Source organism: Amblyomma mixtum, chromosome 2, assembly GCF_055824585.1.
Source record: "Amblyomma mixtum isolate Tamu chromosome 2, ASM5582458v1, whole genome shotgun sequence".
Taxonomy (NCBI): Eukaryota; Metazoa; Arthropoda; class Arachnida; order Ixodida; family Ixodidae; genus Amblyomma; species Amblyomma mixtum.
Window position 1 is genome coordinate 60,141,906 of NC_143013.1, and position 22,756 is coordinate 60,164,661.

The following is a 22,756-nucleotide window of genomic DNA, read 5'->3' on the forward strand; positions in this document are numbered from 1 at the left end:
TGAAAAAAGAAAGAAAAAGGGGAATGCTAAGAAAAAGCTGCGTGTTTAAGATCTCCTCTGCAGCATCGAGGTGGATTCTGTTAGTCGCATTAAAAAAGAATTTCTTACTTCTCCATGCGTGTGATTGACTTGTGATGGGCGCACTCAATGAATGTCGTGGTGAACGAACCTGCGCCTACTAACAAACATGATTGCGCTTGAGCAAGGGCTTGAACTCCTATGTACTCTGACCTCGAAACACGTCGAAGGATGAACGTACGCTTAATTAATCAATGGCCGTCCACGTACTACTGGGTGCCTCGCGATCCACAGCGTTGCTTTGACAGGTAAGCTTAATTAACTGATGAAAGTTAACGGAAACATGCGAGAAGTCCTTTTTTTAACTTTCTAAAAATCTAAACCTAGTTTACCATGTTCCGTCTACTCTGCGGCCGTATAGCGAGCCTGCACGCTCACCGTCCAGGTTCTTCAGCGGCACCGAAACATGTTTCTTTTTCATTGACATACTTTCAACCACTCCGTTCGCCAACTCCATGAACCTGAAGCAAAAAAAAAAAAAAAAACTTCGTAGTCCTCTGGCCCGCCGCACACACATTCCTCAAAGTCGTAACTCCCCGTGTATTGCACCTCATCGACCCTGTCTGGCTCCGGCCGCCCACACTCACTACCTGTGGTCTCAACGACCTGCACTCAAACTGCCAAACTAAATATACTCGCCAGAAGTTCAGCGATCCGCTCTCAACGGACAATTTCTCGAATGCCACACAGTTCGCCCGCCGTCATTGTGGGTGTTATGCAAGAAAAGAGGAGTCACGAGTGGGAGCCTATCGTCCATGGACCGGGCTTCAGCCGTCGACTTGGCGCGCAGACATGCAGACCCGTCGCGCCGTACGTCGCGTAATATTCGCCCAGAGCGGGCGGGCCTGCCTTGCGCATTCCTCGCGTCACGGGACGTCGGCCGGCGCTCGCATTCTCACGTCGCTTTAGCTTGTAACTGTTCTCCACCTACGAGCGGGAAGCGCTCGTCGAAGGTGCGCGCGGGGCCTGACGCGTCTCTAGGGACCGGGCTCGCGGCTGTGGTAACTATGCAGTCCGACAGGAGTGACGTCAGCGAGCGTGTGAGCCAATCAGGAGGCGCAGAAAGGCGTTCTGTGAGGGGAGTTCCAGAGCCGGAGGTGTTGGGAATGCGACACACTGCGACTGTGCTGTCGCTTTGCCTCCGATCAATTGGGGTGATGGCCTCGAAAATAGCCTTGCGCGCCGTGCGGGACATACTTGAGATGACTGTAGGTGTGTATACGCAGTGACGCTGCAACTACGCCGCGCTCGTGTCGGGAATACCATCTGGTTACAAGATCAGAGGTTATGAGAGAGAGAGAGAGGTGAAAGGCGGGGAAAATAACGAGGAGAGTGTTCCGGTTGGCGACCCTGCACCCGGGGAAAGGGAAGAGGAGAATGCAAAGGGGAAAGAGACGGTTGATGAGAGGTCTAAGGACATCATTTGGGAACGTGCGTGCGACATAGGCTATGACGGCAGCCATAGCCTGTGTGCACCTTCATCCAAATGCAGTGACGCGTGGCAGCAAAGAACGGGGGAGAGAGGAAAAAGGAGGGAAAGGAAGCTATACGGAATGCTGTGGCCAAGTCTGAAAGTGAAAAAGGGGAGAAAGCCAAATATTAGGTGAAATGCAAATAAATAACCAAAATAAATGAATAAATAAATAAATCCTAGATGTAGTTTTGGAGTTCTGCACAAGAATAGATCCTGCGTCCATATGCTTAACACTGAGTCACCTCTGCTGGTCCTTGGCGCGTCTTAGAGCTTGATGTCGCGATGAGTGCCCACGACCGTTATATTTTAAAGTGATATTATTAATTTCGATATCAATAGCATAAAACACGTCGTTGGTCATCAGATCCGCCCATTGGCTGGAAGGATGTGACGCCACCTGGCCGGAAGTGACGGCATTTCCGGTAAAGACATCAACAGCTCCTAATGCTGTCGCATTGGCAACACATAATGGAATTCGGTGTCAGGTTGTAGCACAGCATATGACGTTGGAGAATCGTATTTGAAGGTAGGACAAGCGCTGATCAGCGTTCGGCCACTGCATTTCCTTCGTACGTGTCGTAAGTGTCGTACTTCAGTTTCGGCCAAAAATACCCTCGTTTGCTGACTGTTACGAAGCCAGGAGTAAAAAGAAGGCTGAGAATAGAAAAAAAAAATGAAGAGGAGTCCGAAGAGACAACGACGCACTAGCGCTGTCTTGGACTGTCTCGCATTGCGCTGGTTAAAAGCGACGTCTGCCCTCTTAGAACAACCACGGCACAAAGCATCCTGCCTTACTCCACCTTACTACAAGGCATTCGTGATCATTCCCACCGGGTGAGTTTCGCGCCTTCTGGGTGAACGTGTCGTGAGCAATAAATCATCGCTTCCCGCACGCGTTCGGTCGTCGCAGCTGGGAGTACGTGTAATGAGAGCTCCGCGTGACTCTGTAACTAGCTTTTTTTGACCCTGCAGGACACGCTCCTCGGCGGAGAACGTTACGGCTTTCCCCACGACACCCCAGATAAAGGCCGTGCAACGAACCACGGGGCTGGCTCGGCACAGACGCCGCATTCAACTACAGAGCGAGGAACGCTTTCACCGGGGGTCCCATCGGCGGCGAGCAGCGTGCCGCGAATTCCGATGTCTTTGCGAGGCAAGGCGGCGAAGTTGTTCGGCGTTCCACGAACTTTTCGGGCTGCGCTTTCTTGACGAGTCTTGGCGGCGGCGACATCGGGTACGAAGGGAGGAGCGCCTGATGAAAGCGGGTAGAACAAAAAAAAAAATAAAATAAAAGCAACGAGTCTAACCGCTGGGTGGAACGACCATCTCGTATGTGCGCAATACGCGGAAACGTCGCTTTTGCTGTTCGGTTTCGTTGAGTATACAGGGCCGTCTTGAGCTGCAGAGAGAGAGAAAAAGAGAGAGAGATAGAGGAGAGAAAGAGAGAGAGGAGAGAGAGAAGAGATAGAGGATGTTTTTAAAGCAAAGGCAAATTAAGCGTTACCAGTGCAAGACTGAGCTTCATCAAAGCTTCCTGGCATGCGCGGAGGAAGGGGTGTGGTGAGTGGGATGCGGTGGATTGCGTTTCGGTTGGAAGGGGGATTGGACACCGCTGGAGCGCGGCCATTGTTCGGGCGCTGGCGCGCCAGCGCGCAATGTTTCTTATAGTTTCATCGTCAGAAATTGGACTACTTTCAGCTGTGTGGAGTGGACAGTAGCCCGTAGATGCGCTTCGCGATGCATAGAATTTAATTACAAGTACTGACTGTTCATAGCTTAGTGCGCAAAAGATATCGTTCTTCTTAGCTGCTGTTGTGAACAGCGTCCTACCGCTAACCCTCAAGATATAAAGCTGTGTACAGGTCACACCAATACGTAAGGGAACAAGGTTTAAGTATTCAGGTACTGGTGACTCAATATTTATGCGCAACAAGCACGCTTTTTACTTTTTTTTTTAACTGGTTTTCCTCCTGGCGTATATTACATTATTCGTTTTGTGGAAACTGTATGGTTGTCCCCTTCCATATTGTAAGGCCCTGTACATCCTTCCAGTTCTTAACCTATGGGATGGAAACATGGAGGCTAGTGAAAAGGCTTGGCTTATTGGCTTATTAGGGTTTATCGTCCCAAAGCGACTCAGGCTATGAGGGACGCCGTAGTGAAGGGCTCCGGAAATTTCGACCACCTGGGTTCTTTAACGTGCGTTGACATCGCACAGCACACGGGCCTCTAGAATTTTGCCTCCATCAAAATTGGGCCGCCGCGGCCGGGATCGAACTCGCGTCTTTCATGACAGCAGTCGAGCACCGTAACCACTGAGCCACGGCGGCGGGTTAACTAGCGAAAAGGCTTGAAATTAGGTTGAGGACACAGCGTGCTGTGGAGCGACAGAGGTTAGGGGCATTTGCTAGGGACAAAAGATGGAAATTACGTGGATTAGTGAACAAACTTGAATTGTTGATATCCTAGTTGAAATCAATAAGAGCAAGTGGACATGGGCGAAGCATGCAGTGGATCCGAAACAAGGGGCATATGAAAGGAAAAAAAGAGAGAAAAAAAAAACATAAGCGGTGGTCGCCGAAAGTCAGGTGGGTGGATGAGATTAGGAAGTTTGCAAGGATAAGATGGTCGCAGCTGCCACAGGGCAGGGTTAATTTATATAGAAGATGCATTTATCCTGCTGTGGACTTATAACTCCCATGACGATGACGATCCTGATAACCTTCTATTTTTTTTTGTTCTTATTTCATTCTTTTTTCTAGCAGACTGGACGGCGACTACAAAACGTTTGCAAGGCTGACGGTCAAGTCGCATGGACCCGTATGGTGGGAGGCAGCGAAGCGTTTTGTTCCAGCTCGATTTCCACCTGAGTGGAAATTGTAAATTGTGCTATTTAAATTATTGAAGTGACGCATGGGCAATGAAGGACGCCGTTGTGTTGTACTCCAGATTGATTTAGGCCACCTGGTGTTCCTTGACGTACGCTAACACCGCAAAGCGCCCAGCATTTTTGTATTTTGGCTCCTCCTTATAAATGCGGCCGTCGTTGCCGTGATCGAACCCGCTACCTTGGGATTAGCAGTCGAACGCCAAAGCCACGTAGCCACCGCGGCGTGTCTGCAAGCTGGCTGGATACACGCGATCTTACCCCGCATATATTTTCACGTAGGAACCCATAATAACCATATAAATAAAGGCAGAGGGCTATAACTGGAAGGCAGATATGCGTGAGTGCGACATGCTGTGTGAATGGATTGTATACCTAAAATAATAAGAAAAGAAGAATGTCGTGCTGCATTCTATGACTGCCAACGCCGGACTAAACTGTACTGTAGGAATGCGTCGATAATGTGCCGTGCTGTTTTGACATGCATACACAGCGAGCGTTCTCTATAAAGGCACCGTTAGTGTAGAGGCAGAGAGCTTCGTGCGACAGTTCTTCGTCTAGCAGGAGCTCCTATACGACCCCGTGTACTGCGTCGAGGCTGTGTTTTTCTCATGCGTCCACTATTTATTCTTCTTCTGCCGAGCTAAGCTGAGAAACTTGAATAACCATTTCTCGTACCTGTATGCGACCACACATGCATCAAGAGTGCGCAAGCTGCGTATACAGTTTAGACTCATGAGTGCAGACAGCTACAATATGAAAGGGAACGTTCACTTTGCAAAACAAGAGAACAAATTGTGTTGTTACTTATACACTAAGGTATAAAATGCTTCATGGGCATTATCCGTACTGGTAAATAGTATTTAGAACCAAATAAATATAGTGTGCTTTCCACTCATAGTTACAGGGTAAACGTTGGTTGAATGCGAATAGCGCACTCTTTTCCGTATTGGCGTTAGCTGTGCATGGGCGCTTTTTCCATCGCCCAGGTAAGCTTGGTACTAGGTTGTTGTCAAGGTGAGGAGTCTGTCATGGACTGACAAACGGACGGGCTAAAATTTGCGAGCACAGAAAAATTAAAATGCGCACATATAATGTGTTTTTGTATTACATACACTAAGTCTGCACTTAGGATGCTGTTTTCATCGTCAGTGAAGTTGCTGTCATTGCAGGAATAGCACTATCAAAAACACGCGCTAACCTTGAACCCAACGATTAGCGTGAACAGGTATCAATACTTCGTTCTGAGCTAGCGGACGGCTTCACGACGTCGTCTCGTATAGATAACGCATGCTTCCTTCTTCATCACTGCTGCCAACCTCCAGAGCCGCTTCTCCCCCAATTTGCAACCAAAAATTCCCTAGATTTCCCTAGATACGAAAAATAGTGTTCAATTGTGAAAAAATATACTTATGCGTAGTTCAGTAGCAAGCTTTATCATGCAGCTGCCCTATTATCAGAAGTTTGTAAGCAAATTAGCTGTAAATTTAAAATGAAGGATGTAAAATGACGAACTTATAAATGAAGGTACAAGATAAACCGTAGCGCTGTTTGCAAATTACAAATCAAAGGCTCTATATCGTGTCGGTGTTTTTTTTTCTTCACTGTACGCAAGATATTAACAAACATGCATCGGCATGTGGAATTAACAGAATTGTTTTCCCTCATGTTGTGTCGGTTTAGACTTCAGCCGAAGGATACCACGTACAAAATGCCTGGGGGTCGCTTGAGGAGTGTACAGAAACTGCGATATGAAAGTTGCTTGTTCATTTGCTGCGATTGCTCTAGAGGGTAGCTGACGTAACAGTTTGAGTCAATTAAAACAATGAAGCAGTGATTGTTACAGCTTTTTTATGCCTCATATGATCTCAACTCACTTTGTTCGCCCTGGTAGAACTGGGAATTATGGCTTATGATTTTGGAGGGTCTAACGTCCCAAAGCGACAACAGGAAACAGGCAAACGTCCCAAACCGGCTTTACTCGCGCGCGCGGCGGTGTTGTGCGGGCCTCCGTCAGTTGTAGAGAAAAAACAACGAAAAGCTTGTACTGTCTTCCCAATTTTGAAAAAAAAAAGAGAACTCTCCGAGCAAAGGAAATTTCCCTACATTATACATAAAATCCCTTTTCCCCTAAACAGCGTCTGAATTCCCTAGATCTAGGGGAAAATCCCTAGGGTTGGCAGCACTGTTCTTCATATTTGGGCTCGGATATCCGGTCTGCGCAGTAGCTGTTACAGTAGTTCCGGACGGATAAGATGACTAATTATTTATAGTGAGCCGATCATACACGATGCGAGCATCTCTCGTGGCGATGTCGTAAGCGCCTGCGCAGGCCATTGCCCCGCGCTGACGGCTAGCGGTCCAGGTAGAGGTCGATATTTCTCGCTTGGGGCGCAACGTTGAGCCGAAGCTTCCTTTTCTGTTTCTTTGCATCCGGGATCGAAGCCCACGTGACTGCTCCGCGAGTTAGCCTCGAAGACAGGGCAGAGGACATTCTCTCCCGATCGTGCTGAGCTGGTGTTGTAGCACCTCGATTTGCACGTCCGGTGCGACCTTTCGCTCGGAGGAGGGAACTGTTATCTTAAACCTTTGCCTTGTATGCTATTCTTGTATCGCCTTTGCGCTTAGAAAACTTAGGAAACGTGATGTTCAGGGCACAACATAGTTCGCAGTTCTGTGGCTGGTTGCCGGCAATTAAGGCGCATTCGAAGGTCGCCCAGATTTTCACTTACGTGTATATGACGCAAGAGAATAATGCAAAAAAAAAAACGTCGACGGGAAGAAGTTTTAGCTGACGTGAGCAGTGAAGATGTCTTGGAAAAATGGGCGCCAGTCAATGATAGGGATGCAAATACGCTGTCTATCAACGCGCGATGTTCTGATTCGTAGTTCGCTATAACGGCGAACATCTGCTCCGCCGTTATCTCTGCCTGTACCTTCGAGTGAGGCGCAAACTATGAGTCGAGTAAAAAAAAAAGAAACAAAGAGGCAGGGCAGTAAATAAAAAACAAAAAGTCGAATGTCTTTTCCTGCACTCGAACGCTGCTGCGATGCTGGAACGCTGAACACCAAACTGACTGCATGGATTCATTTCATTTCATTTTAATACCTTAAAGACCCACTGGGGGTATTACGTAAGGGGTGGGTACAAACAGTCAAATGAACAAGTGTTATGTTGAAAAATGGTTGGTAACAGCTTCGGCGAATGTGGATGGGCATGAGATGGTAGCGATGTCGTTGGAGAGGTCGTTCCAGTCTACAGAAACACGGTGAAAAAAAGAAGCGGCACAGGTAACAGTACGAGCTATGCATGTCTACTCATCGGGTGAATCGGGAGGGGAACTTTGCAGTGCTACATCGTAGCACTACACTCTAAGCAGAGAGGAGTAAAAAAACGAGTGAACTGCCCTCTAGCGCAGTTCATTTTTTAAAAGTAGTGCGCTAGAGAACAATTTACTTCCTTTTTACTGCCGTATAAGAATGTTTTGGCGGGACTGATGCGCTGAGGCGTACACGGGTAACACCACAGTGTCGACGCCCTGAAATCGGCCCTCCTCCCCTCTACCAGCAAAACTTTGAAAGGATAAATGGGCGGAGGCAGGAAGCTCGACCAGTGACCAGTAGATGCATATTGGTGCGCAAGTGTTTTGTCCCAATAGTTTTCGCAGTTTAGGCATTGAATAGACGCAAAGCATTAAAGGTGCACTGAAGAGGAATCTGAACTCGTCTTTTTGCCGCAGGAACTCGTTCTACACGTTCCGAGCATTCTTAGAAACTTCAAATTATTGCCCTGTGCGGCCGATTTCCCTAATTTAAATCGTATTAACGTCCAGCTCCCGCCTTTTTTTTTTTTTTAATTCCCCGCATACGGTGGGAGGAGTCGACCAACGCGTGGAGTGCCTTTCAGGCAGTCGCGTGGAGACTGCCTTCGCTTTTGTTTTGTTCCTTTTAGGTTTCCGTGAATAAATAGGTCTAATCAGAGACTACATAGCTGCAAAATTAGGTCCGCAGAAATAAAAATACGCGTGGACTCTGCTTTCGCCGATCACTACGTATCACTCCGCCGATGGCCGAGCGGCAAGCCGCCACGGGACTGGTTGAAAGGTTGGTTTACTCCTCCCACCGTCTGCGTGGAATTAAAAAAAAAAAAAACGGGAGCCGGGACGTTTAATCGGGTTTAAATTAGGGAAATCGCCCGCTCAGGGCAATAATCAGCAGTTTTTAAGAACGTTCGGAACGTGTAGATCGAGTTCCAGCGGTAAAAATACAAGTTCAGGTATTGAGAGTATTCGTTTTCTCCATACTCAAGCTGCGATGTCGTCTTCAAGAAGCATTTGTTTTGTTGGTAAAGCCGCGTATTATTGCCCACAAAGAAATAAAAAAAGACATGCGTTAGCGGCGTGCTGGCTTCCACGAAGTCCCATAAATGGCCCGAGCAATCTTGTCACCGCTCTTTCTGCGGGTCATGCGCGGGTTCATAAAGTCAATGATGAAAGAAAACGCTCTTCAAACACGTTCGTTCACGTGCCCTTCGTATTCCCATGGTCACCGGCATTCCCCGTTTCAAACGCTGCCGACCACGCGTTAATAATGTCAGCGGGAACCGGTTTCATCACCGGCCGGGCACCTTCACTTCTTTTTATCTTCACCATAACGCAATACGAGAAAGTGCGCAGTCCACCGTCCATGTGCTATCGTGTTCACGCTGCGCGCATGCCCCGTGCACGACTCTCCCGGGATAAAATGCGATGCGAAACAGAGAAAGCGGCGCGCTCCATTCACTGCACGTGGTCGCTGCTCGCTCACCGCGGGGACTATAAACAAATACTGCCGCGCTGCTGAGGTCACGGCGGGCGCGTGATCGCAAGTTGTGACGGGACGCCGTCTACGCGCGCGCGTTGTGGGCGAGTCAGCGGACACGGCCAAGGCGTTGCGGCGGATTGCTGCCGCTGTCGTAAAAGCGGCGCAAGGCCTCGCTGAGCAGTGCACCTTGACTGGCTGGCGCCCTTTCGGACTGCTGTGAGCTTCCGGCTGCAAGATTAACGCCCCTTCTGTCTTGTCAGGCGTCGCGACATGCGCAGATGCAGTTCGTCTTTACTGCGTCTCGCGAAGTCGAAACGTACTGCAACCTGACACTCTCTTCCTTCCTCTTGCCGCTGCTCTAAAATAGATTGCAAGCTGGAGATAAAAACGCGAGTTTTCATTCCGGAGTTTTAAAGTACCGGATACGTACTACAGTCGGTTGAAACTCGAGAACGTTCTTCAGTTGTTTCGGCGTGCCATGCTGCCAGTCCACTTGGACACTGCGCATGCGCTGCTGTTACCCGGAAGGTCCGGTACACGTCTACTCTAGTGCTACAAGCATGGAAGAAGGAGCACTCAGAACAGGCGGTTATGTCACATTTTTTTAAAGCCTGCCACGACTTATAGGCCGAACAAGCCTTAGTTGGGCGCGCCCGGGCGGCGGCCACCGCCACGGGAGTCCCAAGCTAGGGACCTCCACCTAGTGCTTGTAAGGACCGCTCCCTTACTGGCTGATCCAAGCATACCCCCTTTCCATTTATAGCCTATTAAATGTTTTCACTACCACCACCCAATTCTGTGGAGCGTTTTGCTACGCTTGCTTTGTCTTGGAATGCAGTCCTTTACCATTAGCGACCATCGGTTCTCTTGCCTTAGCATCACCGGCCCTGCCCGTGTTCCATTTTGTTTTTCCTGACTTCAGTTAGTCTAACTCTAACTCGCGATTCTTCCCTTCGCGCTTATTGATTCCTTCATTTCTCTTAATGTTACAGCTGTAGTGTGCCAACTGTGACAGGTTCCGCTACCGCCATGCGCCGACACTGCGCTGCGCCTGACGACGACGAAGTTATGCGCCGACACTACGCTGCGCCTGACGACGACGAAGTTCCCCCGCTCTCTTGGTGCTGGCTACGCCCGTCTACGCTGCCAGACCCTGCACAGCGGTTCGGTCTCTTGAGGACACCTAATAAACGCACCCCTACACAGCATAATTTTCCTTTCTATAACTCTTCATATTGTCTGCACCAAAATCGGAAATTGTATGAAGTGTTGCGTGAAAGCCACTTTACAAAAAGCTTCAAAATGTCAACACTGATGTATGCTCTTGTACGGTAAATTTTCTTTTATCGACCATTTGCCCTTCAGCATGTGGGGCATTTCAGAAACAAAATATTGCGCCCCATATGAGGCAGAAACTAAACGAGTAAAGAGAAATCCTATAGGCTGCGAACCATCCATATAAATGAATGGGTTGGTGTTCTGTAATGTGTGTTATCGATTAGCCTACAGCAATGCTTATTGCAAGCTGGCGGGTAATAAGCAAGAGATGATATGGTGGCTGACTGATGCCGACGTCGTCAGTGGAAGGTTTTGGGGCAGTCGAACGCTCACATTTCAGGCATTGTGTTCACTGTGGGCGGAAAAAAGGGCTATGGGTGTCATATAATTCGGTACTCGCCTAATCTACACAGTCGCTAAGCATCGCCGACTAGAACGGCTTTTCAGCGCAGAATGTGGGGACAGCATAGTAAAGTCCTATATGGATTCATACTACACTGAACCGGAAGTAATAGGAGTCCCGGGGCCTCATATTGTAGCGATTGCTTTTTCTTTGCCGTATTATTATTTTACCCCTTTTCTATTTGTAGCCGCGACTTGTGACATCATTTCTTGTATAGACAGCTATAGAAACAATATCTTTCGTCGGTTCCTGTACCTAAGCCGAGGCTGACCGAAGGCATGACCACGAAAAGAATCGTCGCAGTACTGCCCCGGCGTCTATTTGATATTTCTATTCAAAGAAAACTGCCTTCTCACCATTGTTTTGCTCCTGAAAGCCCGCAGTGAAGTCTTCGAAAGACTAGGCTTAGGCGACATGAGTGAATATAAATGGCTGATAAAGAGAACTAACTCGTATTATTGTCCGCAGCGAACTGCGGAACGGCTGCATAAACAGCATATGCTTGAAGTAGACTGCTCGAGGCGAACGTCATGGACCCGTAAGTGCTACCAATTAACGATCTAACAAAAAAAAATACGGAGTTTTTCTTCTTTAAAATTACACTGGTTAGCCCTAATTAATGCAGCGCAAAGTAAAAAAAAAACATAAACAAGAAATCTCGTTTGGTGGAAACAAGGCAAAAATAAAGCGAGAAATATCAAATCGAATGAAGAGGATTATGAGAAAAACCGTAATAAAGCCAGTATGAAACTTGCTGGCCACTTTTGTGGGCCCCGTTTCAAGCGGCTTGCTTACCAAGTTACGATAACATAAATTCTACAGGAAAAATAAGGCTGTATTTATCTTAAGGGATTCGGTATAAGTTCGCAGCCGTCCAAGGCTACTTATAACCTCCTGGACATTTCACAGCCTGAGGGTCAAAAGGCTTAGATTCCAACTTCGCCCGACTTAATTCTTGCCCGATAAGGCTGCGGTACAAACGCATCACCCAGCAACCCACTACGACGACCGCGCAACGACCTTACCCACCGCAGCGCTCGGTATTTCTCGCCGCCTTTCTGCCTCAAGCCAAGACCGCGGTGGCCGAACCAGCCAGGCATCCAGAGCTGCCTATTCATTCACGATTCCCCCACTCATTCACTCGCGCATTCGCGGCATCGCGTAGGTCAGAGGTAGACGGGGGTGGGGTACTTGCAACACAGGCCTTATACACGCAACCGCTTGCATAACGCCCCGCATACTACATCACAGCAAGGAGCGAGTAACATAAGCGCGCCATGCGAATGCACGACCACACGCGTTCCTGGAAAACTGTTTCTCGAAGAACGCCTCCTTTCCACCCTATGTCCTTCCTCCTCGCCCCCTTCGCCGCCTGTTTTGAGCTTTGGTGAAAGGGTAGGCCCTGTATAAAATAAATTGAGAAGAGGGAGTAACCAGGCATGCACCCCGTCGCGATCTGCCGCAACTGGCTCACCGGGGCATTGAACCTTTTCCGCAGCGAAAATATTACATTTCGTGCAAGGTCTCTGTTTCTCTCGCCAACCCTCTACGGGAGGGGCTACTGCCACACTTCGTTCCGACTGGAGTTCGATGCAGTACGACGGAAGCTATACGAGTCCTGCGAGCACCTTCCCTGTGTTGACCCTATAGGTTAGCGACGTCCTTCGGGGACGACTGCATTGTCTTTTTGTGCCACATCCACAAACGGTGTGAACAACGCGTATTGCGTTTGTTCGCTATGTAGTGCGTGAACCCCAAAGCCACGTAAGGTCGGGGTTTGAGAAGCGAAGGATCGGCGCGTTCTGCCAGTCGACCCAGCTTCGCCACTGCTGATCGGAATTCACGAGACAAGCATCTCACTTCATGATGCGGCCTTGTCGACTCGGTCCCCACCGATCCTGCGCAGCTGCGTTTATCACTGCCTAAACGAGGTGTCTCAACCCTTGCGACATCGTTATCTTTTGCAAGACATGTACCCCCCCCCCCCCCCTCCCCCCGTTCTCTCGGCTACATCGTCCCGCTTCCCTTCATCATATTTTATATTTTATTAGTGCACAGATACAATCATTGTGAATTGACGCTCTTGATTTTTATGCAGCCAGCAATTTCTCCCCACATGTGACTGGCGGGCAATATTTCTGTTGGTTCTTTTTTTTTTTTGTTAAGTGACTGCCTTCTCGAAAAATGTTCTCCTTACAATTTCGGTTCTTAAATTAGATATTTGGGTTCCCCTTTCTCATTGCTTTGCTTGCACCTTAATATTCACCGCCAATTAAGTTTCTGAGGATCGAAATTCAGCGGCACGCAATATGGCTTTTAGGGATGTATTTTGCGAAGCGCTGGCTTCGATTGAACTCGAAGGGCTACCACAGCGTGGCATGAGCAAAAATGCGGAATAATCGAGTGCCATCGTCACGACGCCATTGCTGTTTTCTTGACTTCTTTAATTCCGTTTGCTTGTCCGCAATACCTAGCTGATCTCAATTCTCGTAACTGGGTACTTTTTTTTTCGCCTGTGACCCTAAAGATATGCACGTGGCGGTCACAACGCTATCCATCCTTGTGCTGTAATTTGGACTTATGTGCCATTTCTTAACACTGTCGATGCCACAAGTCACTACTCACTTTTCAGATTTTGTTAACGAAAAAAGGTTGTTCACACTGCAAAAAGCTGGCACACTGTGCGAGTATTGAGCCAAGGCGCCCCCTTGTTGGCGGTCGTGTGAAACCTAGCTGTTTCTGATTTTCATCAGGCATTTACTGACAGCAACCAAACTTTGAAGGGAAATAATTTTTGGCGCAATATCGTGTTTTAAATGCTTTTGATCTGTCCGAACAGCAATGAGAAGGAAAGTATGACGTGAAAAAGGAGACAAAACAACCCGTAACAAATTATTAGAAACCTTCCCAGACTCCTTGGCGATCCTTTGTGAAATCGTGTGAGTTATTCCACCTCTTGTTTAGGAATGCGCCGAGGATAACAACAACCGCATCATCATCATCATCAACAACAACAACAACGACTGGAAGTAACCTGCAAACGTCGTGCTTATGAAAAAATGGGTGAAAGTAGTCGCATGAGATTGTGTGAAATTTTGTTTCAGAAGACTGCAACTAAGCGTCGCCGGGAGAGTGAAGGGGACAGGGAACTTTAGATTCCAGTCCAAAAACTTCGGAAGTTTCTTGACTGCAGATCCATCGCTAACTGAAACAATCTGTGCGCTGCCAATGTCTGGTCAAGACCCTGGCAGAAGCCTGGCCCTTTCATGCGACCACGAGCAGTAGTCATAGCCATGTGTTCCTGCTTTCAGTTTCTTGTGGCCGGTCCAGTTGACTAACCGATTGTGGTCTGATGTTTACAGGTCGCATGTTCATGAGCTGTGCGCTCTCTTGGTTTTTAAGGCGGAAGCCTTTTATGCCTCATCGTTGTAAGCAGGGGTTGTCGACAGAAATGTCACGCTTTTCAATTGGTCGAAACGGTCGTGACGTCACAGTGCACGCATTTCAAACGGGGATAATTGTACTTTGGCTAGTAACCATGCAACCAATTAAAGAGATCGTATAGTGATGCTCCAAGTAAGTGGCCATGAGTTTAGTTAATTGCTTAATTTAACCCTATTAGCCTAATTAATCTTTCTAATCAGGCTAGATAAATAAATAAAACCGAGTGGGAAATTGGTCGAGTTCGGGAATCGAACCCCGGTCTCTGGAGTGCGAGACGAGCATGCTACCACTCCGCCATGCCTGGTTTCTTTTTTTCTTTATTGCTCCGCCATGCCTGCTCGATGTTTTGGAGTGAACAAAGGCGCGTCTAGTGAATACGGTGTCTTCGTTCACTCCCATCTTCCTCCATTCCCGTTACGGCGAGGTTCAGGTGTCCACCGAGGTATGCGAGACAGATACATTTCCTTTCCTCAAAAACCAATTTACTGACGAGCAAAGCGTAGAACCGAACGAGCAGCAACACTACGCTTAAGGCTTTCGCCTCAACGCACTTTAGGTCAACAAAGTGCCTCCCTGAATTTTTCCATCTTTTTGAACAGCAGAAATAGGCCTCGTTTTCAGGGAAATATTTTGGGAGCCTTCTGGAAGTCCGTGGTTAGGTGTCGACCTCAATTTAACCGTCACTCGGGAGGACAGGCGGCACCAGGCTATGATAATGAGTCGAGCTTTCTGATTTCTTTTTAACGTTGACTCCAGCTGCGGACAACATCCTCTGCAAATACACCAGAAAATATCCCTTAATGACGAGCAAAGTTTCCAGGTTCAGGTTTTGTCGAGCTACGTTTGCGTTTGGGTTAGAAACTGCGTGATTTTTCTGCTCTTTTCTGTTGAGTCCGGGCGCCGCGATTGAAAAGGTTTCATGGGGAACAAATCTGCGTTTTAAGGCGCTGTCTAAAGAAAATTCCCGTAAGCCTTGAAATAACGAACCAGTGAAGTTAAATCAAAACTGAAACATTGCTCGAAAGGCATACATGACACCACTTTAAAGCGTGGCCAAATTTGGCCGCACGCGATGTTCGTTGTCAAAACCCTGAACACTGCAGCTCGATGCACATGCCACACCTACCGCGCGCTTTTATAAAGGCGCCATACTTACCACGCTTTTAAAAGTGGCATCTTGCTTTATAAAGATACACTTCCTCGCAACTTGTTATGAAGCCAATAAATAGAATTCTGTCAAATTACTGCCGATTTACGGCATTCCACTGCTTCTGCCGAGAAGGTGTACACTGGCACCGGTGTGCAAAGCTTAAAGGGGGCTCTGAAAAGGTATCTCAACAAAGTTGCGGTTTGCCTAGGTATACCGAATATCCTTCAGCAAGAAATTTTTTTAATGCGTTTGTGAGAAACTGAGTTATCTGTCTTTGAGATTGGAATTTAAGCATTTTTGCGCCTTTGCCTGTCCTCTCATTAGTTTTTTGCGCGCTGAAAGGTTGGCGCTCCTTCGTCGACCCTGCCCACTCGGGTCCGTCGCCGGCCATATGTCGGCGAACTCTCATGATTGGACTTGCCCTGGCTCATTCACGCTCATTTCAGATCAAGATCTGAGTTAACATCCTAGTCAAAATCAAGAGGAAGAAATGGGCTTAGGCAGGGCATGAAATGAGAAGACACGATAACCGCTGGTCCTTAAGGGTAACGGAGTGGATTCCAAGAGAAGGCAAGCGTTGCAGGGGGCGGCCGAAAGCTAGGTGGGCGGATGAGATTAAGAAGTTTGCAGGGGATACAGTGGCCGCAGCTGGCAAAGGACAGGGTTAATTGGAGAGACATAGGAGGGAACTTTGCGCTGCAGTGGGCATAGTCAGGCTGATGATGATGATGATGATTTAGCTCAAGCATTGGTGACAACATAATGTAGTGATTGAGCGAGTTCTTGTACTCTGCTCATAAGGTGTTTCAGAGTTACTTTAAAAGGCATGTCATCTGCCTGTAAAAACGCAATGCTTTGAGAAAGAAGAGATTTTATTTACTGTTTGCTTTCAGAAAAAAAAAGTTCCCATGTCCTCTGTCCACTTTGCGGGCAGTAGAATTCAACGGCTCAACCAGTCTGTCAGTGGTCACTGGGAAGAGGGACACGAAGCACAACGCCGTCGCTTCAGGCAACTAGGCTGACGAGGTGCCAATTATCTGGCTAGCCTCTCGAAACGCTGACCCTCGCCCTTCGCAGCTGCCGTCAGTTCTTGGCTCCCTCCGCCTTCGTTTCCTCCAGATTCTTTTCCTCCTGCTTCTCTTCTTTCATGTCCTCTTTCTTCTCTTCCTTGGTGTCTTCTTTCTTCTCTTCCTTCTTCTCTTCTTTCTTCTCTTCTTTGGTCTCTTCTTTGGTCTCTTCTTTCTTTTCTTCCTTGTTTTCCTCTTTCTTCTCTTCTTTCTTCTCTTCCTTCTTTTCCTCCGGCTTGAACTCTGGCTTGGTTTCAGCAGCAGACACAGCCTTTTGCTCTCCCGCAGCATTGTCGGTCTCGGACTGTTGAATGGACATTTGCATGGCGTAGGCGATCTGCTCCTCCTCCGTCATGGCAGAGAAGTCCGGCAGATTTCCGGTTGCCGTGGTGGCAGCTGGAATCGTCTCGGTCTCCATAGACATCGCCAGGGCCTCCTGCAGAAGTCGCTCCTCGCTCGTCGTCGGCTCGGCTTGGGTCGCGGCGGGAGCAGCCTGGTCCGTCTCCATGGCCGACTCGGCCATGGCCCGTCTGGCCGCCTCCTCCTGACGCAGCCGCTGCTCCTCCATGGACACGCGCAGCGCCAGGGCCAGCTCCGGGTCCTCGTTCGGGTCGATGCCGTACTCGAATCCGCCAGAGCCAGAGCCGATGCCACCCATGCCATCTTCCCCCTGGATCACCGGTGAACTGATGAGAGCGTCGGAAAGATGCGTCTGGTCGCCCGACGGTACCGTCACCAGATGAGAACCGGTGCCGTCTTCTCCGTTGAGCGTGCTGATAAAAGCAGACAGCTTCTCCGTGTTTGCGACGTCTTCCCCGAAGTTCACGATGTCGACGTTGACCTTCTCTTTCTTGAGGCTCTTGGCAAGCTTTGTGAGGTCCTTGAGATCGGTCTCGACCGGGCTGCCGACGAAGACCACGATGCGCATCCTGTGGGTCTTACCCAGGCGGTGCTTGAGTACGAGGTGAGCGATGCGGATGGCCGTCATGAAGTTTATGTCCCCACTCGGTTGCACCTGGTGCAGCTTGGAAAGCAAGCGCGCTACGTCACTGGTAAGCGTAGTCAGTACTTCGGGGCTAGCAAGGGTCAGTAGGCCAACGTTGTTCTGGGGATGAGACTGGATCTTCGCCTGACAGACGTAACCAACAGCCTCCTGCTGAGCTTGTAGGCGCGTCGGTAGAAAGTCGCCGTTCCTCATGTACTCACTGTTGTCCACGCAAATGATGGTGCTCTCCAAAGTCATTTTGATTCAAAGTGACCGCTCACCGTTGCCGATGCACGAGCTTCGTCGCGATTACACACAGAGCTGCTCCCTGATCCCGCTGTTAGCTGGTCGCTTCGGTCGCTCCTTGACGCAACGTGGCCTGTTCTATCCTCAACTTCCTCGTCTTCCTCGTCCTTCCGGTATGGTTATCCTTCTTCGTCTTTTTCTATGTGAATGCAAGCGTGAAAACTAATTAAACCTTTGAGGCTCACAAACAACTGTGTGTCGGTTTGGAGATTTACAATAACGCTCCTCGTGGACGCTTACTTTCCTCGCTTTTTTGGTGGGTTTTACGGAGTTACGTTGTTTGTAGCATCGCTAACAAACTTCAGGGGCTCGCGCAGCAGAGCGCGCAGTGTCCGTGACTCTGGTACAATCTTGGAACGCCACGTCTCGTGTGTTTCGTCTTCTTCTTTCACGGTCCGCTTGTCAGCTCACCCATTTCTCATACGCATGAAAGCCAGCCAATGCTCTCGCGTGAGCTCGGGGGTGTAATGAACGCCTTGTTAAATAAAGATACCAGCAGAAACAAAGGACCGTCTACAAAGCGCGTAGTACAAAGTACCAGCGCTGTTTATTTCTATCACACTGTATTTCTCTTCAGAAAGGCCGCGAAGAAAAAGTAAGTTTCATAGTTGCGTTACAAGTTAGAAGTGAAATAACACGAATGTCAAAAGCCTACATGCTGAGTTGGTAAAGGCAGTTACTGCATCACCACATGTAACCACCTTTCGTTAGCAAGAATGGATGTCGAAACGCCTCCGATGGGCAATCGTTACTCCGTATTTTTAACAAAAGGGGCTGCCAACAGCCGGACCTCACAAGCGCCTCGGCTATTGCTGAGACTTCTAATTTGCCTCAATCCTGGTTCACATTTTCAAAAGGTTTATACAACACTCGTCCCGTGTGTCATGCGCTCTGCGGGTTTTTATGCGAAGCATATTAACGTAGGTTTCGGGCCTTCGCGCGACGCCCGGCGGTGGCCACCATTGACCTTCAAGTAGGTGATGACGTCACACCGGCTGCAGATGGGGCCTCATATCGCGCCGTCGGTCGCCTCCCGGCGGTGGCCACCATTGACCTTGAAGTGAGATCACATGATGTGACGTCACGTGATGACGTCACACCGGCTGCAGATGGGGCCTCATATCGCGCCGTCGGACTATCGGACGTCGCCCGGCGGAGGCCTCCACGCTTCGGTTCGCGCCGTCGCGCGCGACGCGGCGGCGGCGCTACCATCGCTGCATCACGTGATATGTGACGTCACGCCAGGGATGAGGCGGCGCGCGCCCGCCGTCGCGTCAGTCTCTGTGCCCGCAACCGCGCCAGCGTCTTTGCGCCGGGCGTGTATGCGGTCAAGATGCCTCCAAACGCTAAGGACATGCTTCGCATCCACTGGGCTTAACCTTGATAAGCCTCCAATTTTTAAGGCGGAAGCCTTTAATGTCTCATATAAGCAGCAGTTGTCGACAGAAAATGTCACGCTTTTCAATTGGTGGAAACGGTCGTGACGTCACAGTGCGCGAATTTCAAACGGGGCCAATTGTACTTTGGCTAGTAACCATGCAACCAATTGAAGGGACCGTATAGTGAGGCTCCAAGTAAGTGGGACTGAGCTTAGTTAATTGATTAATTACCCAATTAGCCTAATTACCTTTACTAGTCAGGCCATATAAATAAATAAAACCGATTAAGAAATTGGCCGAGCTCAGGAATCGAACCCCGGTCTTCGGCGTGAGAGACGAGCATGCTATCCACTCCGCCATGCCAGCTCGATGGTTTGGAATGAACAAACGCGCGTCTAGTGAATACGGTGTCTTCACTCACTCTCATCCTCCTCCATTCCCTTCCAACGAGGTTTAGGTGTCCACCGACAAATGAGAGACAGATACATTTCCTTTCCTCAAAAACCATTTTACCGACGAGCGAGGCGTAGAACCGAATGGGCGATGGCGTTCTATGGACTCCTTGACAGCGTTGCAAGACGCTGTCGCGTTCCACTCTTAGGGGCGAAGCTTAACATCTTAACCACACATCAGTGACCACACTTTAGGTAAAAAAAGTGCCCCCCTGAATTTAGTGAGACAGTTACTGCGTAATTTCCTTTCCTCAAATACAATTTTCATTTTCTTCATTACGGGCCGTCTTCGTCTTTCTTCTTTCACTCCCACTTCCTCCGTTCCTCTACGGTGCGGTTCAGGTGTCCACCGAGATGACAGAGATTTACTGCGCCATTTCCTTTCCTCAAAAACCGTTGCGTTGAAACGGCAAGGCATCGCGCCGAACGGGTGGTGGCGTTCCGTGGACTCCCTGACAGCGCTACAACGCGCTGTCGCGTTCCACTCCTAAAGGCGAAGCTTAAGCGTCATTAATTAGCAGTTAATTAGTATTCGGGCATTAATCAGTAATTAACCATTAATTAGTTATTTGTCATCACTTAGTAATTAGTACTCAATTATATGTGACGCCACCAGTGCCACAGAAACAGCGAAGGTGGTGCGGAAAACGCTTCCGCCTCTATCCACTTTAGACAGTCAAAGTGCCCCCTGAATTTTTTCTGTTTGCGGTGGGGCTTTTATTTAATAAGGTGTGCGGAGACTGAAAGAAGAAGACGAAGAAAAAAAAGAAACGGAGGTGGAGGAAGAAGAATCAGTTTGATTGATTTTTATTGAGGGAGAAGAAGATTTTGACAAGATCCATGCCTGATTTCTTTTATGTTCTTCACTCGGAAGGAGGGTGGAAAGAACTGCGTAGCGTGTTTTAGAAGCAGTCGTCGTTTGTAATTTGGAACAAGCCATGCCATACTAAATCCGTATCGACGAAAATCTTCAAGCTGAGATTTTTCCTGCTTATATTGTCGTGTTCGTTTTTCATTGATAATAGTTCTTTGAAACACTTGTTTTATCCGTGGAAACTGCGCGCAAACTAAACCTAATAAAGATTACGAATATTCTTCCAAATTTCACCAGCGCTGCGACTAGGAACAAGAAACAGAGAAGGAAGGACAAGGACAAGCGCTTGTCCTTGTCCTTCCTTCTTGTCCTTTGGAGGAGAAATTCTAGAGGCCCGTGTACTGTGCGATGTCAGTGCACGTTAAAGAACCCCAGGTGGTCGAAATTTCCGGAGCCCTTCACTACGGCGTCTCTCATAGCCTTAGTCGCTTTGGGACGTTAAACCCCACAAAACCAAAACCAAACCTTCTCTGTTCTTGTTCCTAGTCGCAGCGCTGGTGAAATTTGGAAGATGTACCAACTAGCTCAAACCACGAATATTCTATGTCTTCTCTTTGACGATCAAGATATTTGTGCAATCATCTTGAGGCATCGGTTTAATATTGCCTACAGGCTCACACAGGGTGATGAGAGTGGTCATAAAACATTAATAAGACACCAATGAAACCGTGCCTTATAATACAGGTTTAGCAAAGCTGGCACGATGACACATGACGAAGCACCGCGATATTGGTTCCTCAGCTAGCCTCTCGAGCCCTTCCGCAGACCTATTACAGATCAGAGCACTCTTTAGCCTGCTACACAGATTACGGCTATCGGTCAAGGCGGCTATTCCTTGACAGCAACGTCCACTGACTCGACCTCCATTCGTCGTCGAGCTGAACTCACTCGTCTGCGTTTCCTGCACGGAATCCTTTCTTCAGAGGCGGGACAAATGGGGTAGGATAACGTCTACAATTTGGCCCGTCCTATGGAGCCCGTGTACATACTGGATCTTCGGGCCACTTGTCGTATTGTGGCGCCAGACCTATGCGTCTTTGAGAGACGACACTCAGACGACAGGCTATGAGTCATCAAGCAGTATCAATCAGCGAAGTGTCCGGACGCGGTATATACGCCTTCGGCAGACTGCGCCGTTCTCGGCGTCTCTCAACGCCCGTCTGCCGAATGGCTACGGAGCGACGAAGAATGCGGCCTGCAAGGACAATCCTTTTTCTTCCAGAGTAATTAGCTATCGACCGGCTCGGAGATGACCGTACGTGGAGTCGGGGTATTTTTTCTGCTCCCTTGTGCTCAGGGACACAGCCGCCGGACGTTCGGGGTGGCGTTTCTGGAGGTTTCATTCCATGTATATAAAGCACCGAAGGCTTTTCAGGGGACGGGAGTGGGTGGCAGAGATCGCTTATGGCAGCCTGAACCCGGAAAAGCCACCAGCTACTTCGTAAAGTATACAAAAACCGTTCAAAGTATTTCATGGATTAAAAACTTCCGCGGTCGCGTATGCTAGTAAGCGATCATGTTATTCACGTAGGCAAGAGCCGGACCCGTTTGAAAATTATCCTTGTACAGCTATGTGGTTCAGGCCGCCCTTAAGTTGTGGTTTAAGCGTCGATAACAGTTTTTTTTTTTCATATGGGACGAGAGGTGCCATTTTTGCGTGCCATCATCACCTCTCCACGCTGGAACAGGGAAGCTTTCTTAACAATTTTTTTGTGAATTTAGTTTCCAGTTTGAACCTTATGGCGCCGAATGTTTTTTTGCGGAAGAAATCATCGAAAATTTGTTTTTTCTAAGGACCCAGACCACGACTGCAGAGGAAACTCTCCTCCACTCCCAGATGATGAATTATGCAATTGCTCTCGAGTCCTCGTGTGTGAGCACCATTGCCCAACGCTACTTCAAGACATGAGGTGCACATTTTTAACCCAGTCTACAAGAAATACTTATATAAACAAACAGACATAATTTAGCCATTTTAGAGCACAGACACACTCATCGGATCCGTACAAGAGGTACTGAAAAATGCACAGGCGTCCACCTTAAAATGTTTTTTTTTTGCGTTCACTGCATGCCTGACTTTTCGTAAGTTTTTCAGATTTTGAACACAATTTTCTTCCTCGCAGATTTATGGCCATCGCACCTTTTATACGAGCAATGGATTTGTTCAGTTCGCTTC

The 22,756-nt window shown here is 48.5% G+C and overlaps 1 pseudogene; it reads right to left on the bottom strand.

The window, feature by feature from the left end:
• Positions 1-16,600: 16,600 nt before the first annotated feature.
• On the bottom strand, positions 16,601-17,906 carry LOC149359466 (26S proteasome non-ATPase regulatory subunit 4 pseudogene; annotated as a pseudogene).
• Positions 17,907-22,756: the final 4,850 nt, after the last annotated feature.